This window comes from Lampetra fluviatilis, chromosome 69 (assembly GCF_964198595.1).
Source record: "Lampetra fluviatilis chromosome 69, kcLamFluv1.1, whole genome shotgun sequence".
NCBI lineage: Eukaryota > Metazoa > Chordata > Hyperoartia > Petromyzontiformes > Petromyzontidae > Lampetra > Lampetra fluviatilis.
Genome location: NC_136343.1, coordinates 2,853,838 through 2,867,649, shown reverse-complemented (window position 1 = coordinate 2,867,649; position 13,812 = coordinate 2,853,838). Strand labels below are relative to the sequence as shown.

Genomic DNA, 13,812 nt, shown 5'->3' with positions numbered 1-13,812 from the left:
ACGTTTCTATGACTTACTTCCACAGATTACAGCTTTTCTGATTTCAAAAAACAAATTAGTACCAGAGCTCAATGATGCAGAATGGAAATGGCACCTTGCCTTTCTGACAGATGTAACAGAGCTACTCAACAGTTTCAATATGCAACTTCAAGGAAAGGGGAAGCTCATCTGTGATATGCAATCACATGTCAAAGCATTTGAAATAAAATTAGGCCTCCTCATCAAACAAGTGAAGGAGGAAAACTTCTGCCATCTCCCCACAACTCAAAATCTGTTAGCGGAAAAACCATTGGTTGCATTCCCAAACAAAACATGTGTGGATTCACTGGAAAAATTGCAAAAGGAGTTCCAATTTAGATTTAAAGAGCTTCATCTCCATGAACAGGACATACAGCTTTTCTGTAACCCATTTTCTATTGACATTGAAAATGTGGATACAATTTACCAAATGCAACTGGCTGAACTGCAGAATTGTGACTCTGAAAGACGCATTCAAGTCAAGCAGCCTTCATAATTTCTATGCATCTCTCCCCTCTGAGACATATCCTCATCTCAAGAACCATGCACTCAAAATAGCAACCATCTTTGGCAGCACTTATGTCTGTGAACAGACTTTTTCCAGAATGAAACATTTGAAATCTCCAACCAGATCTAGACTAACGGATGCACACTTGCATCACTTGTTACGACTAGCAGTGACAAATATGGAACCGGACATTGACCATCTCATTAGCCAAAAGCAGGCCCATAGTTCCCATTGAAATACTGGCAAGTTTGTTGATTTAACTTTACTTGTTGTTCATTTTAAATATTGTATTTGTTCCCGTTTTGTTTCTTCACTTCAAAATAAGATATATGCAGTGTGCATAGGAATTTGTTCATAGTTTTTTTTAACTATAGTCTGGCCCTCCAACGGTCTGAGGGACAGTGAACTGGCCCCCTGTTTAAAAAGTTTGAGGACCCCTGATGTAGACCGACTGCCGGTGTCGGAGTCCTCTCCTACATTAACATTAGATGCCCCGTCCATCTCTAAACCTTTGTAAACAGCTTTCCCTCAGAGGCTAACCTCCCTGTTCTTGATGACGACCGCGTGTCGCGATCAAAACGTCGTGATATTTTTATTCACTTTATTTGTCTCATTTTATTGTTATTTTTTCTATCTACGTGACTTTACTGAAAGAACCATAGAATATCTACCGACACTATAGTAGTATCTACCAGAGGTGTGGACTCGAGTCATGCGACTTGGACTCGAGTCAGACTCGAGTCATGAATTTGATGACTTCAGACTCGACTCGACAAAATGTACAAAGACTTGCAACTCGACTTGGACTTTAACATCAATGACTCGTGACTTCACTTGGACTTGCGCCTTTTGACTCGAGAAGACTTGCTACTTCCCATGAAAACTGGGGGAAAAAATGTTCACACGGCCGCGCCGCTCTCAGTTTATCTGCATCTGTGAAAAAAATGTGCACCACCTGTATCCATGCAGAGAGCACGCGCGCTGCCTGCACGACATCCAATCACTGTAGTCCCACGTTGTTTTGATTGGACAGCATCTAAGCAGGCACATTGCAAGACAACCAATGAAGCGCAACAAGCAACAACGCGCCAGTTGGCAAAATGATACCGAAGATAGTTTCGTTTGGCTATAAAAATTACGATGTAGTCGACAAAAAACGAGTTGCAATTTGCAAAACATGCGGGTCGAAGATTACAGACGGTGCTGCCACAACGTCTAACTTTGTTCGACACCTGAAGTTGCACAAAGAAAGGTAAGTTTTGAACGAATGCTAAGCACCTTATCGGATGTACCGTAACTTACTAGCTGCTGCATATTTACTGTATCAACGAGACAGTAAACGCACGTCTCCCTTGCTGGTTAATGCTTACAAAAATAGGGATTTTTGAACCCCGATTATATGAGGTACATGAGTGTAGCACACTCAGATGGAAAACCTCTTCAACATCATGTCAACGTCCGTTTTAAAGTATCATTTCTACCTTGCTGCTAGACGGATAAACACAAATGTATAGCTCAGTCTCTCCAACACACATGAGACAAAAACAGGCCTTCCAGTTTTACTCTTTCAATCGTTCAGTTTCAGAGTGGCTGGTGTGCTGCCTCATTGAGGTCGTTTATGTAATTTTGGTTAATCACAACTAAGCTGAACTGTCGCTGAAGACATAAACTATCACAATTAAACAATGAATGAGGCAGCAGTAGACCTGCAATTGCTGTGTGATGCAGCAAGGCACCATGGAATCTGGTGTGCAGGAGAGAGTGAACTATAAAGCAGGGGTTCCCAAACTTTACCATGACAAGGCCCCCCATATACCAGTAGATTCCAGCCAAGGCCCCCCTGACATGGGCCGTGCCACACTCTTTTTTTCTGTGCACCTCCTTTCACAACTCGATGGAGTTGGTGCATCCCTAAACCCATCCAAGTACAACAGGAAACATAGTAAGACATATACACTGTGAAGAGGAAAATGATGACACAGTCACAGAAGATCCACCATTAGCCTTCCCTTTTCATATCATGCCCAAACAGCAGGCAGCGCATGGACATAGCGTGCTACCGTAGTCTAGGTCTGTGAGGCAGCGCACCACTGGGATATATACAGTATATAATAAAATAATAACGATTATAGTAGTAATATTCAGAGATGCAATAGATTATTATAGTGCAGTTCTTAACTAATGGGGATATTGTTTAGCTTATTTTTGGTTTAATTTGGTTTATTTTACTTATTTAATTTATTCAATTATTTTGTTTTGCTATACTTTTCATGCCAACTTGCCATGGCCCCCCTAGCACCCCCTCGCGGCACCCAGGGGTCCCCGTCCCCACTTTGAAAACCACTGCTATAAAGCATATGACTTCAGTTTCTTGAGGGAAAGGGCTTTCTTATGACTTTTGAAGCAGTGAAAATATTCTTAATATTGCATACACTGAAACTGAAATGTATTATCGTATACCGTAGTGTACAATAGACAATGAATATTAACACAACAACATTGATATGAGTAAAGAGTAGTTTCAAATACAACATGTGTGGCTATAAGGGATTTTCTGACATCTGTTTCATATTCTTTTCTGTTACAGGTATGAAGAATACCAGATGAACAAAAGCATCGTAGATGAACCACAACAGCCTTCAATCTCACAATTCCTGGACACTCGTGTAGGGCGTTACAGCATGAGCCACCCACAGCAGAAGGCCATCTCCAATGCGATACTGTCTGACTTGATTATTGATTGCAATTTTCCTCTATCTATTGTGGAAAATAAGAGCTTTCGTCACTTTCTGGCTGTGCTGGACAGCAAGTATACCCCAGTCTGTCGCCGAACGCTGACCACAAAAACAGAGAGCCTTGCTGAGGAGAGACGTTCAAAGTTAAAAACTCAATTGAGCAACACTGACCATGTTTCAGTCACTGTGGACATTTGGTCTGATCGAAAGATGAGGGGATTCCTTGGTGTCACTGTGCACTGGATGGAGAGAGATGCAGAGAGGGTACAGCTAAAGACAAATCTCTTGGCCTGCAACCGCTTCAAAGGCTCTCACACAGCGGAGCGCATCTGTGACCAATTTGAGGCAATATGTGATGAATACAACATCAAAGCTAAATTGGACTATATCATTAGTGACAATGCTGCTAACATGCGCAAGGCATTTACGGTCTGCTTCCCCAGCGAACAGGAGGAAGATGATGATGCTGGAGATAATGTTGATGATCCTGAGCTATGGCATGACTTAACCCTAGAAGACCAGCAAACCGTCGATGCTGCTATGGCAAAGAAACAGCGCCTGCAGTGTTTTGCACACACATTGCACCTGATGGTGGGAGACGGTTTGAAAGAAACAAAAGCGGCATGTCCTTCCAAGTTATCAAAACTTAGCTCCCTGCTCCACACAAGCACAACGTTTAAAGACATATTCGATGGTGAATTTGGGGAGCACAGAGGCATCCCTGCTGCAGTGAGCACGAGGTGGAATTCTACACTGCGGCAGGTGAAAGCAGTCCTTCATTGTGATCAGCAAAAGCTCTGCGCAGTTCTTGAGAAGGCCGGGCATAAAGAACTGTCATTCACACTACGAGAGTGGAATCTGCTGAAGGAGTTGGTGGACATCTTGAAACCGTTCGGAGAAGCAACTGATTTGACACAGGGGGAGAAAGTCATTACAATCAGTGCAGTTGTTCCATCCGTCTTGTCCCTCAATCACTATCTTGAGAAGCTGAAGCCTCAAGTTCGTTTCCTGAGCGGCCTGGTCAGAGGTCTGCAGGCATCCCTGGAAAAAAACATTTCTTGGGATCTTCATTAATGTGAAAATGGCCCAGTCTCAAGAAGGGATCACTGCCCCCTTTTCAGACAGTCTACCTGAAAGCAGCTGCCTTGGATCCAGCCTTTTGTCTGCTGTGGATTGAGCCCCATGTGCTGGTCAACCGTGACATCAAGGCAGAGGTGGCACAACGAGTTAAAGGTAAATCTTATTGACTTGCAATGCAACTTAAATGCAACGTAAAATAATTTGATCTTAATCTGATCTAGGATCTAATGTGATATTAATCTGACTTTAACAATAATAACAATTTTCAGTCTTGCACAGTATCATCAACATCAGTAATGGTAATAAGAGCTCTTTTGTTTCTGCTGTTGTGACACGTTTTTTTAGAATTGATCCTGAAAGATGCTGCAGAGACGGAGCAACCTGTGCCTGTGCCGGTGCCTACTGAAGAACTAGAGGACATGGAAGGAGAAGGGCTGTTTGCTGCATACCATAAGAGGCAGAAAAGGGATGTTGGGACCCCACCAGCAGTACAGCTAAGTCACTACATTGACATGGCAGAAGGACAGAATGCCCTTTTGTTCTGGGCACTGAACAGTAAGACTCTTCCTTCACTCTTTCAAGTAGCCATCCGAGTCTTGGCAGTGCCTGCTTCTAGTGCTCCAGTGGAGCGAGTTTTCAGCCATGGTGGCATCATTCTGCGTCCCCATCGTGCACAAATGACTGACAGACTTTTGGCCAATTTGATCTTTTGCAAATGCAATGCAGTGTAGGGGCCTCCCTCCACCTGTCCACAGCACGCATGCGCACACACACTCACTCTCTGCTCATCACCTGTCCACACAGCTCTCTCTCTCTCATACACACCAGTCTCTATGGAGGCATTCCAATTATATTATCAGGTTGGTCCAGTTTTTCAGAAGTGATCATTTTGAGGAGTGAGGATTTTATTGATGACATGTTTAAAAAAGTTTAGGCTAAAAGAACCCATGTCTATTTGAAAGTTAAACTGTTTTGCAATATGAGGTCAATGCAATACAGGACTGAAGCTGCTGTGCATTGTTCTAGTGCAATATGCTGTTGAAATAAGAGCATTTTTTGTGAAAATTAAATTTTCTGTTTTTTACTGTGTTTGATTAATGTCATTGTATAAAAAGAGGTTTAAATAAATACAAATCTTACAGACATACATGATTTGTATAAATTTTATTTCTGTGGTAAGAGGACTTGAAATGACGCGAAACTAAAATGGTAGGACTTTGGACTCGACTTGAGACTTGCAGGCTTTGACTTCTGACTCGACTTGGGACTTGCCTCATCTTTGACTCGACTCGGGACTCGAGAGCAAAGACTTGAGACTTACTTGTGACTTGCATAACAATGACTTTGTCCCACCTCTGGACTATCTACTCACTCTCGTAGCATATACTGACTATTGTAGTAAATGCAAATTGAGGTGGGGGGGGACATCACACTGTTCAGGATTTACCTCAGCTGTGTGCTTGTGCAGCAGTCACTGATTTTTTTTTTTGCCTTTTTTAACGCGGAGAACCTCCCTCCCATCGCCATTCAAAAAGCTTGTTTGCGTTGCTACGGGCAACAGTGAGGTGGCGTTTCTATGCATGCGCAGATGCAAAGCACACGCTCAAAGTTATCATTATGATCAGTGTACATTGTTACAAGGTGTGATCTTATTAGTTTACATTGGACCAAGAGCAAAACCAAATAGCGGTTTTCGTGGAGGGGCTTAGTTTGTTGGTGTACTTTGTTAAAACATAAACCCTACAGTTTGTCAGTTGAAAGCGTTACGAGGATAGGCATAGCAGACACAGGCAGACAAAAAAATCAGGTTTATAGGTCAGATAACACAACATAATTAGTGTTGTGGAGAAAATCTCCTTTATGTAACATTTCAGTGTTTTCCCTTCTATTCGTAATTTAGAAGACAATGAGTTGGGCGATATGGTTCCTAAGCTACAAAAATGCTTTTGACCCTGCATCACATGAACAACAGCAATCAATTAAATGTTCCGCACAGGTTACGATCAAAACAAAAGTTCGTCTATTTAGGACTTTCCATTTTTGACCGTTAAATACCAAATGGTACTTACAGCAAAATCTCTGCTATCACGTACTTTACCATCCGGAATGCTCTATCAACCGGCATCTGTCAAGCTGAAAAATAAATATTACTTCACGTATCGAGAAAAATTCTGCAATCTTGCAGCGTGCTTTATGACGTTGCCGAGTGGTAGCACTAAATGGAATCGCAAATGTAATCTGCAATCGGCCATTGTGATCGTGTTGTGGGCTGCCTAACCTAATTGTTTCACTGGACTTGTACATACAATACTGCACTACTGTACACTGTAATCTAAACAGCACCACTGCTTCTCAACTATGAACTTAAAATGCTGTACAAATGACTGGCGAGTGCCTCTGTAAAATAGTAAATTATTTTTATTATCAGTAAAAATGTATGCTTAATTTCTTCATAAAAAAACATGTTTTCACATTTGAGAATTTTGCTGAACCATAAAGTATACCTCTCAGACAACTGGCACATTTGATGAACTGGCACCCTCGATTCCCCATGGATGCTGGATAAGATATTTTGCTGTATATGCTCAAAATCAGATCATACGTGTTAAAATTATAACTCTAAATGATCAAGAGACACATCGCCAACATTCAATTATTGCATTGAAATAAACTGCATCACATTACAGCGCATTTACTGTACACTGATCTCTCAATGGATGCCTACACCTGCATGCATTCTTAGAATGCGAGAAGCCAAGTGATAGCACGGTTGATATTAGTTATAAGTATAACCCGTAAAAACAAAGTTTTTCACTATAAATCCTGTATATACGTGGCAGCGAACTTAATATAAAGGATTTAAAAATATATTCGCCTGTGGAGGACGCGGGGATCGATCCCGCGACCTTTGGCATGGGAAGCAAGGGCGCTACCAACTGCGCTACTCCGCCACGGCCTGTGGAGGGGTTACGTACGCTCTGGGCTCTTATACTGTGACGTTCAGCCAAAGCCAAGAATGAGTTATATTTGAATATATGTAAAATAATTTTTTTTTGCCTAAAAAGTGTACAATTTTGGGATTTTTTTTTCACGAACATTAATTGTCTGGCACAACGAGTCTGTGTGGAGAATGTCAGCTCGATTGGATCACGGGAAGTGGGTTAAAAAACGACCGAAAGAATTGCACGGTCGTAAGCAAGCACGCAAGCAAGCAAGCATGCGAACTTAATATAAAGGATTTAAAAATAAGTTCACAGTTCACATCTGTCCGGCAGCCCTCATGATTACTGCAGCAATATTGACCAAAAATATGCACCATCTGCTTAACAGTGGATGTTCAACATTCATGGTGTCAGGGTCAAAATTTGCCAGATTCGAAAGATTAGCCACAAACGACCCAACTGGGGTTACACATCAATCATCGCTCCACCCTACTGGCAGACTCATGTCCACGTGCAGGTCGGTACTGAGTCACCTTCTACCACAAAGGGACAGCTGCCGCTTGGGCGAGCCGTCGAACGATTGAGATGAAATATGATATAAGCCGCTTGCAGTTGCTGAAGCATTTCACCTTTGATTTGCAAGATTGGCTACGTACAGTGAGAAAGAAATAACACATTTATGCTAGTGTAGTGGTGGTATTGACGTGCGCCGACTGTGACAGTGATGGATCACGGGGCGGCGCGGGGTGCGGGGTTTGGCACGCGTTGTGGGCGTGGTGTGGACGCGCGCGCCAGGAGTGACAGATGACGGGGCGGCGCGGCGTGAGTGGTGAGGCACGATGAGATGTGGGAAAAGAGGATCGTAGCCAGCGCCCGGCGATTGGTCGAATAAGTGGGTGCTCGCAGCGACGTCCGCAGGTGGGGTATAAAGGGGGACGCGCGAGAGCACTCGGGGAGAGTTACCCAGTTGAAGACCCGAAGACGGAGCTGAAGACCTAGTGCCACGAGACCCCTAGTCCCGCCGTCCTTGTGGGGACCGGGGCCCTGTGTGGCTCGGAGGCGAGGCTGTGGGACCCGGGGTCCGACGCCCCCGTGGGTCGGGCTGGGGACCCACAGTCGAGACGGATACCCCGGGCAGGGAGTGTCCCGCCCGAGTAGCTCAGGGGCGTTAGTCGCCGAGTAGCTAAGTGGATGTTGGTCATCCGAGTAGCTCAGTGGCGTTAGTCGCCGAGTAGCTAAGTGGGTGTTTGTCACCCGAGATACTAAGTGGATGTTGGTCATCCGAGTAGCTCAGTGGGCGTTAGTCGCCAAGTAGCTAAGTGGGTGTTTGTCACCCGAGATACTAAGTGGGTGTTTGTCACCCGAGATACTAAGTGGGTGTTTGTCACCCGAGATACAAAGTAGGTGTTAGTCACCTGTGAACGAGTTTGATAAAATAAAGAGTGTGTTACCCGTGAAGTCGTCTCCCGCCGAGTTACTACACTACAACTGGCGTCAGAAGTGAACCTGTCTTCAAGAAGTATGGACACAAGGAAGACTACCCGTACCCACGAGCGAGGTCGGGACGACGACGGCGTACCGGGGACACCAACCTCGGGAGGAGAGGACGAGGAGTGGCCGCCGATGCAGCACCTCGGGGTGATGGCCGACGCTCTGCTTGCCTCCGACACCAGCCTCCAAGACGCACACTCCCGGTTGGCGGAGTTGCTGCTCGCCGCCGCTGCAATCTTGGCCGAGATCTCCGTTCCAGCGGGCGAGAAAACGGCTGCGGGGTTGGAGGAAGGAGCGAGGCTGGCGGGATCCCGCCAAAAGGCGCTTCGCGCCAAAAGTCTGGAAGTTCCCGCCGTTTTTGAGGGGCCGCCATTGATTGGCGGGAAACACGGACGCCACGTGGCCGGACACCTCCGCGCAGCGCAGCCCACGTCATCAGCGCGCGCCGGAGCTCTCCATTTTGCGCCTGACAACCGAGCCGACATTTTAGACAACTACAGCGGAGCGCGGGAAAATCTCTCCGACGTCGACGACGATCGGGTCCTCCAGCAAAGATTGCCCGCGCTGTCGGCGTTCAAGGCGGATGGGGGCGACTGGGGAGCCTTCCAACGAAGGTTCCTCGCTCATCAGGAGATGTCGGGGTGGTCCGACACCACTGCCCTGCGTGCGTTGCCAGCGATGCTTGACGACGACGCGCTTGCAGCCTTCACATCTGCTGCAAGGTCGTCCCGCTCTACGCTCCAGGCCGCACTACACCTGATGGCGAAGGTGTTCGGGCCGCCCTCCACGTGTCGCCACCAGTTCTACGATCGGCGGAAGGTGGCTGGAGAAACGACGCTCGCCTATCGCACGGCACTACTCGCCTTGGCGGATGCAGCTTTTCCCCGCATGGATAAAGAGGGGAAGGACGCCATGGTGACGGAGCAGCTGCTGGTGTTGGCCCACGAGTTGGGGGTCCCCATCAATGTGGCGGACGAGATGGATATCTGCTCCCTGGCGATCGCCACGAGCATTCACGCGTACGAGGTCCTCAAACGCAGGCCGGGGGTCGTCTGCAATTTGGCGGGGAACGCGGTACTGGCAGCCACGATCGCCGAACCTCAGCCAGCTGCGGTGCAGTTGCAGGCCTTCGCTGCATCGCGTCCGGGGGAGTGGAGAACGGGAGGTCGTTCGCCCACACGTTCGCCCCGCAAGCTGGAGCAACCGAAACCTACGACGTCCGTCGTCTGCTACAACTGCGGCCTTCGGGGTCACGTCGCAGCCGGGTGCCGGGCCCCGCGTCAGCGCGCCACAGGACCACGTCGGGACGACGACCAGGGCCACAAGTCATCCCAACAAAACCCGGCAAGTCGCGGCACCTCACACGTTCGGTCCACAAACACGGCACATTCGGGTCGCCGCTTGGCGGTGGGGGGTTCGCGGCTGGGTGCCGGGGGTTCATTTCGGCGAGGGGGGTCCGTACGCGGCCCGCAAGCAGTCGAGTGGTCCGAATTGGCCCACAGGATCGTGGTTGCGTCGGCCGGGTCGTCCGTGGTAACGGGCTTCATTGACGGGGTTGAGGTCCGGGTGCTGGTTGACACGGGTGCGTCGGCCACCATCATCTCGGACCTTATTTATAACATTCTTCCCGTCCAAAGTAGACCCCTTCTGCCAGTAGACGTGCCATTTAATGCGGCGAATGGGGGATCCCTGGGGATCATCGGCCAGATTCGGGCGACTATTTGCATTGGTGACATCAAATTGGCGGGCCCTATTTTTGTATCATCATCGCTGGCCGTTCCCTGTTTGCTAGGTACGGACTTTTTGTCCAAAATGCCCATCAAAATTCTCATAGATCAGGCCTGCATTGAGCTTCCGTCAGGTCGGCGGCTTGCGTTCTTGACGAGCCCTACCAAAATACGCACGGTTTGTGCGACGGTGCAGGCGCTGGCAACTCAGACTGTAAGGGTGCCCCCGGGATCGAAAATGTTGGTACCCCGTCGGTTGAGGAAGCCACTCGAGGTGGGCGCGGTGGCACAGGGGGGGCCGTTGGGGCCGTCTAACAGGGCCAGAAGGGGCCTCGACTTAGCGGTTGCTCAAACCATGGTGAGAGGGGACAGTGAGCCGTTCGTAAGGGTCCTGAATACGGGGTCGCGGCCGGCCGAAATTGTGCAGGGAACGGTGCTGGCTCACGCCGCGCCGCTACCCGTTGAGGAACGGCTCGTGTCTCAAGCGGATTTCACTGTCGAGTCGCATCCTCCAAGTGATGAGGGGACAGAGTGGTTGGACTCGTTGTGTGCCGGTTCTGCTAACTTGTCCAAAGTGCAATTGGGAGTCGACGCTCCCACGGGGAGGGATTCGCTGTTGTCATTGCCCCTCATTGAGTGGGGCCGTCTCCAAATGTCCGAAAGCTCCCTACTTACGCTACGTCGAAGAGTTGGCGCTCCCGAGGTAGGGGATGCGCGGGTCGGTTCCTGGGTGTGCAGACAGGGCCTTTTGATGAAGTGGGACAACATGTCCCGGGGTCAAGTGCTCGTTGTGCCTGTTGCTATGCGGGGTAAGGTCGTTCTGGCAGCTCATGAACGGCTCATGCATCTGGGTTTTCAAAAAACGCTCGCCCTAATCCAGCGAGACTATTATTGGCCGGGGATGGGTAACGACGTGGCGAACATTCTTAAGGGATGCGTAGGGTGCGCCGAAAGAAAACCGCCACCATTGGCAGCTAATCCACTGCTGCAATCCATTCAAGTTTCGCGCACAAACGAATTGGTTGCGTTGGACATCTTGGGGCCCTTTCCTGCTACACCGAGGGGAAATAGGTTCCTGCTGGTTGGCGTAGAATACTTCACCCGATGGCCCATGGCATGGCCACTCGCCAACCAGTCGGCTGCAGCGGTGGCGGACGCCTTCGTCCAGGGTTATGTTTTGGACAAGGGCGCCCCCGAACGCTTGCTGACGGATCAAGGAAATAATTTTTCGAGCGGTTTGTTGCGCGAGGTGTGCGACCTGTTGGGTACAATGAAAGTGCGTACTTCCCCCTACCACCCGCAGACTGACGGGATGGTTGAGCGTCTGAACAGGACGATTACGTCTATGTTGTGCCAACAGGTCTGCGACGATCAGGTTGATTGGGACTTACAGGTGCCGGGGGTACTCGCGGCCTATCGAATGGCCCCTCATGCGGCGACGGGGTTTTCCCCATTTTTTCTTATGTATGGGCGGGAGGCCGATCCGGCCATGGACGTCCAACTGGGGATTTCCCAGCCACGTGCAAAATCTAAATTGGCAGACCACATCAAATTTAATATCGCAAAATTGACTGAAGCACAGGAGGCGGCGAGGTAGAATTCGCGGTCGCGGCAAATTGCGAACGAGAGATTGCATGAGCGGAGGGTGCATACGCATGATTGGAAACCAGGCGATAAGGCCTGGCTGCATTGTCCACATGCACCGTTGGCTACGTCCCCCAAGTTGTTGAGACCTTGGAGGGGACCGGTGGAAATTGTGCGGGTTGCACGACCCCAGAGTATACAGATTAAATGGGAAAAACGCCGTTGGTACGTGCACCCCTCCCGACTGAAGCCCTATACGGCACCGTGTGACCCCGTTCTGTGCCGTAACGACCGGGCGTGTGATGTGACCGTCGACTCGGGGAGGGAGGTGTCGCAGGCTGCTCCTCACGTGTTTCCACCTGACCCACCCCCAGGTGCCTCGGGCTTGACGGCTGCTAACCGTCGGGAGCCTGAACCCCGCGGCACGCACGGGTCCTCGGTGCCTGGCCGATGTCTTTCTGAACCGCTGGCACCACCGGACGTTCAACCGCGTCTGGTGCCGTACGACGGACCGGCAAGGCGGACTCGGGCTAGGGCACAACAATTTTCATGAAGACGTTTTTTTCTCAACACCGAGCCCGCCCGGTGTTCCCCTCTGCCGGGGTAATGTCCCGTTGTAGGGACGCTCGGAAAAAGAAGGGGACACTGCACGAGTCGAAAGAAAAAAATTTTTTTCCATTTATTTTCCTTTTTGCATACACATTGCTATTGTCACTCGCCGGTTTGTATATATTGTTCTATTGTCGCGGTGGCATTGGTTGAGGGTTGCGGATGGTAGTGTTCGCGTCGTGTTGTGTTGTTAGGTTAGTTGTTGTTCTTGTTGTTGTGTTGTGTTACGGGGCACACAGGGGGGTTTGTATATTTTTATAGCAGCCGGGGCGGCTGCGAGCTATGTGGTAGGGGGTGATGTAGTGGTGGTATTGACGTGCGCCGACTGTGACAGTGATGGATCACGGGGCGGCGCGGGGTGCGGGGTTGGGCACGCGTTGTGGGCGTGGTGTGGACGCGCGCGCCGGGAGTGACAGATGACGGGGCGGCGCGGCGTGAGTGGTGAGGCACGATGAGATGTGGGAAAAGAGGATCGTAGCCAGCGCCCGGCAATTGGTCGAATAAGTGGGTGCTCGCAGCGACGTCCGCAGGTGGGGTATAAAGGGGGACGCGCGAGAGCACTCGGGGAGAGTTACCCAGTTGAAGACCCGAAGACGGAGCTGAAGACCTAGTGCCACGAGACCCCTAGTCCCGCCGTCCTTGTGGGGACCGGGGCCCTGTGTGGCTCGGAGGCGAGGCTGTGGGACCCGGGGTCCGACGCCCCCGTGGGTCGGGCTGGGGACCCACAGTCGAGACGGATACCCCGGGCAGGGAGTGTCCCGCCCGAGTAGCTCAGGGGCGTTAGTCGCCGAGTAGCTAAGTGGATGTTGGTCATCCGAGTAGCTCAGTGGCGTTAGTCGCCGAGTAGCTAAGTGGGTGTTTGTCACCCGAGATACTAAGTGGATGTTGGTCATCCGAGTAGCTCAGTGGGCGTTAGTCGCCAAGTAGCTAAGTGGGTGTTTGTCACCCGAGATACTAAGTGGGTGTTTGTCACCCGAGATACTAAGTGGGTGTTTGTCACCCGAGATACAAAGTAGGTGTTAGTCACCTGTGAACGAGTTTGATAAAATAAAGAGTGTGTTACCCGTGAAGTCGTCTCCCGCCGAGTTACTACACTACACTAGCGCCAATTATTAATA

General features: G+C 49.4%; 1 protein-coding gene and 1 long non-coding RNA gene across 2 annotated transcripts in view; one reads left to right on the top strand and one right to left on the bottom strand.

Moving 5' to 3' along the window:
* LOC144952715 (uncharacterized) overlaps positions 1-13,812 on the bottom strand; it is an 83,465-nt gene that overhangs the window by 55,438 nt on the left and 14,215 nt on the right.
* On the top strand, positions 4,355-5,482 carry LOC144952721 (uncharacterized). The gene is made up of 2 exons (XR_013640676.1): positions 4,355-4,494; positions 4,687-5,482. It is a non-coding gene; the product is annotated as an uncharacterized LOC144952721 (long non-coding RNA).